Source organism: Arachis stenosperma, chromosome 10 (assembly GCF_014773155.1).
Source record: "Arachis stenosperma cultivar V10309 chromosome 10, arast.V10309.gnm1.PFL2, whole genome shotgun sequence".
In the NCBI taxonomy this organism is placed as follows: domain Eukaryota; kingdom Viridiplantae; phylum Streptophyta; class Magnoliopsida; order Fabales; family Fabaceae; genus Arachis; species Arachis stenosperma.
Genome location: NC_080386.1, coordinates 36,367,415 through 36,372,123, shown reverse-complemented (window position 1 = coordinate 36,372,123; position 4,709 = coordinate 36,367,415). Strand labels below are relative to the sequence as shown.

Sequence of the window (4,709 nt, the reverse complement as noted above, 5' to 3'; positions counted from 1 at the left end):
GACTTTACTATGAGTTTGTGTGTTTTTCTGTGATTTCAGGTATTTTCTGGCTGAAATTGAGGGTCCTGAGCAAAAATCTGATCCAGAGACTGAAAAGGACTGCAGATGCTGTTGGATTCTGACCTCCCTGCACTCGAAGTGGATTTTCTGGAGCTACAGAAGCCCAATTGGCGCGCTCTCAACGGCGTTGGAAAGTTGACATCCTGGGCTTTCCAGCAATATATGATAGTTCATACTTTGCCCAAGAATTGATGGCCCAAACCGGCGTAGCAATCCGGCCTCAGAAATTCCAGCGTTAAACGCCGGAACTGGCATAAAACTTGGAGTTAAACGCCCAAACTGGCATGAAAGCTGGCGTTTAACTCCAGAAAAGGTCTCTACACGAAATTGCTTCATTGCTCAGCCCAAGCACACACCAAGTGGGCCCGGAAGTGGATTTTTCTGTCATTTACTCATTTCTGTAAAACCTTAGGTGACTAGTTTACTATTAATAGGATCTTTTGACATTGTATCCGTACCTTATGACCTCATGACATTTTTACACGTTTCTTTGTGTACATTCCACGGCATGAGTCTCTAAACCCCATGGTTGGGGGAGAGGAGCTCTGCTGTGTCTTGATGGATTAATGCAATTACTACTGTTTCTCATTCAATCATGCTTGCTTCCATTCCAAGATAATACTTGTTCTTAATCCGGATGAATGTGATGATCCGTGACAATCATCATCATTCTCAACTATGAACGTGTGCTTGACAACCACCTCCGTTCTACCTTAGATTGAGTAGTTATCTCTTGGATTCTTTAATCGGAATCTTCGTGGTATAAGCTAGAACTGATGGCGGCATTCAAGAGAATCCGGAAGGTCTAAACCTTGTCTGTGGTATTCTGAGTAGGATTCAATGACTGAATGACTGTGACGTGCTTCAAACTCCTGAAGGCGGGGCGTTAGTGACAGACGCAAAAGAATCACTGGATTCTATTCCGGCCTGATTGAGAACCGACAGATGGATAGCCGTGCCGTGACAGGGTGCGTTGAACATTTCCAATGAGAGGATGGGAGGTAGCCACTGACAACGGTGAAACCCTACATACAGCTTGCCATGGAAGGAGCCTTGCGTGTTTGATGAAGAAGACAGTAGGAAAGCAGAGATTCAGAAGATGGAGCATCTCCAAAACCCTAGCCTATTCTTCATTACTGCAATACAAGTAACCATTTCATGTTCTTTTGCTTTTTACAATCAATCCTGATAATTTCTGATATCCTGACTAAGATTTACAAGATAACCATAGCTTGCTTCAAGCCGACAATCTCCGTGGGATCGACCCTTGCTCACGCAAGGTATTACTTGGACGACCCAGTGCACTTGCTGGTTAGTTGTGCGGGATTGCAAAAGTGTGATTGCAATTTCGTGCACCAGGTACAGAGAGAGATCCTTGAGTTTTAAACACAAGGTTGTCCTCATTTACTTGAAGGATCAATTCTCCTCTGTCCACATCAATCACAGCTCTTGCTGTGGCTAGGAAAGGTCTTCCTAGGATGATGGATTCATCCTCTTCCTTTCTAGTATCCAAGATTATGAAATCAGCAGGGATGTAAAGGCCTTCAACCTTTACTAACATGTCCTCTACTTTTTCATAAGCTATTTTCATGGATCTGTCTGCCATCTCTAATGAGAAGTTGGCCTCCTATACCTCAAGAGTTCTTAGTCTCTTCAGTACGGAGAGTGGCGTGAGGTTTATCCCTGACCCAAGGTCACACAGGGCTTTTTCAAAGGTCATGGTGCCTATGGTACAAGGTATTAAAAACTTTCCAGGATCCTGTTTCTTCTGAGGCAATGTCAGTTGATCCAGATCACTCAGTTCATTGATGAGCAAGGGATGTTTATCTTCCCAAGTCTCATTACCAAATAATTTGGCATTCAGCTTCATGATTGCACCAAGGTACTTGGGAACTTGCTCTTCAGTATTACTTGGGAGAGTATTAGGAGGGGTTTCAGTGATCTTCTTACTCAGTGATGAGCGGATAATTTGTACGCTTTTTGGCATTGTTTTTAGTATGCTTTTAGTATGTTTTAGTTAGTTTTTATTATATTTTTATTAGTTTTTAGTTAAAATTCACTTTTCTGGACTTTACTATGAGTTTGTGTGTTTTTCTATGATTTCAGGTATTTTCTGGCTGAAATTGAGGGACCTAAGCAAAAATCTGATTCAGAGGCTGAAAACGACTGCAGATGCTGTTGGATTCTGACCTCCCTGCACTCGAAGTGGATTTTCTGGAGCTACAGAAGCGCAATTGGTGCGCTCTCAATTGCGTTGGAAAGTAGACATCGTGGGCTTTCCAGAAATGTATAATAGTTCATACTTTTCCCGAGATTTAATGGCCCAAACCGGCGTTTCAAATTAGCTCAAAACTGCCCGGCGTTAAACGCCGGAATTGGCACAAGAATGGGAGTTAAACGCCGGAACTGGCACAAAAGCTGGCGTTTAACTCCAAGAAAAGTCTCTACACATAAAAGCTTCAATGCTCAGCCCAAGCACACACCAAGTGGGCCCGGAAGTGGATATTTATGTCATTTACTCATCTTTGTAAACCTTAGGCTACTAGTTCTTTATAAATAAGACCTTTTGCTATTGTATTTTCATCTTGGTTCTTCTGGTTCCCTCTCTGGGGCCGAAGCCAATGATCACCTTTGTTCTTATGTATTTTCAATGGTGGAGTTTCTACACACCATAGATTAAGGTGTGGAGCTCTGCTGTACCTCGAGTATCAATGCAATTACTATTGTTCTTCTATTCAATTCATCTTATTCTTGTTCTAAGATATTCATTTGCTCCCAAGAAAATGATGAATGTGATGATTATGTGACGCTCATCATCATTCTCACTTATGAACGCGTGCCTGACAACCACCTCCGTTCTACAAGCAAACAAGGCTTGAATGTTTATCTCTTGGATCCCTTAATCAGAATCTTCGTGGTATAAGCTAGAATTGATGGCGGCATTCAAGAGAATCCAGAAGGTCTAGACCTTGTCTGTGGTATTCTGAGTAGGATTCAATGATTGAATGACTGTGACGAGCTTCAAACTCCTGAAGGCTGGGCGTTAGTGACAGACGCAAAAGAATCACTGGATTCTATTCCAACCTGATTGAGAACCGACAGATGATTAGCCGTGCCGTGAGAGGGTGCGTTGAACATTTTCACTGAGAGGACGGGATTGTAGCCACTGACAACGGTGATGCCCAACATACAGCTTGCCATGGAAAGGAGTAAGAAGGATTGGATGAAGACAGTAGGAAACCAGAGAGACGGAAGGGACAAAGCATCTCCATACGCTTATCTAAAGTTCTCACCAATGAATTGCATAAGTATCTCTATCCTTATTTTATATTCTATGTTATCCTCCATAACCATTTGCGTCTGCTTGACTGAGATTTACAAGGTGACCATAGCTTGCTTCATACCAACAATCTCCGTGGGATCGACCCTTACTCGCGTAAGGTTTATTACTTGGACGACCCAGTACACTTGCTGGTTAGTTGTGCGAAGTTGTTACAAAGAGGTGAGATTGCAATTGAGCGTACCATGTTGATGGTGCCATTGATGATCACAATTTCGTGCACCACTCAGCTGGCCCACTTGTGCCTCCAGATTTCTTATGGAGGACCTTGTTTCACTCATGAAACTTAAGGTGGCCTTTGACAGATCAGAGACTAAGTTTGCTAAATTAGAAGTGTTTTGTTCATAATTCTCTGTCTGTTGTTGAGAAGATGATGGAAAAGGCTTGCTTGGCCTGTTTCTTCCACCATTGTTAAAGCCTTGTTGAGGCTTTTGTTGATCCTTCCATGAGAAATTTGGATGATTTCTCCATGATGAATTATAGGTGTTTCCATAAGGTTCACCCATGTAATTTACCTCTGCTATTGCAGGGTTCTCAGGATCATAAGCTTCTTCTTCTGAAGATGCCTCTTTAGTACTGTTGGATGCGTTTTGCCATCCATTCAGACTTTGGGAAATCATGTTGACTTGCTGAGTCAACACTTTGTTCTGAGCCAATATGGCATTCAGAGCATCAATCTCAAGAATTCCCTTCTTCTGAGGCGTTCCATTGTTCATATAATTCCTCGCAGAAGTGTACATGAATTGATTATTAGCAACCATGTCAATAAGTTCTTGAGCTTCTGCAGGCGTTTTCTTTAGGTGAATGGATCCACCTGCAGAATGGTCCAGTGACATCTTGGAAAACTCAGACAGACCATAATAAAATATATCCAGAATGGTCCATTTTGAAAGCATGTCAGGAGGACATCTTTTGGTCATCTGTTTGTATCTTTCCCAAGCTTCATAGAGGGATTCACCATCTTTTTGCTTGAATGTCTGAATATCCACTCTAAGCTTGCTCAGCTTTTGAGGAGGAAAGAACTTAGCCAAGAAGGCCGTGACCAACTTATCCCAGGAGTCCAGGCTATCCTTAGGTTGTGAGTCCAACCATGTTCTAGCTCTGTCCCTTACAGCAAAAGGGAAAAGCATGAGCCTGTAGACTTCAGGATTTATTCCATTCGTCTTTACAGTCTCACAGATCTGCAAGAATTCAGTTAAAAACTGATAGGAATCTTCTGATGGAAGTCCATGGAACTTGCAGTTTTGTTGCATTAGAGCAACTAGCTGAGGTTTCAGCTCAAAATTATTTGCCCCAATGGCAGGGATGG

General features: G+C 42.4%; 1 non-coding gene across 1 annotated transcript; it reads left to right on the top strand.

Annotated features, from left to right (window-relative positions):
* The first annotated feature begins 4,290 nt into the window (after positions 1–4,290).
* Positions 4,291–4,398, top strand: LOC130958734 (small nucleolar RNA R71). Its single transcript, XR_009077840.1, has one exon. It is a non-coding gene; the product is annotated as a small nucleolar RNA R71 (small nucleolar RNA).
* Positions 4,399–4,709: the final 311 nt, after the last annotated feature.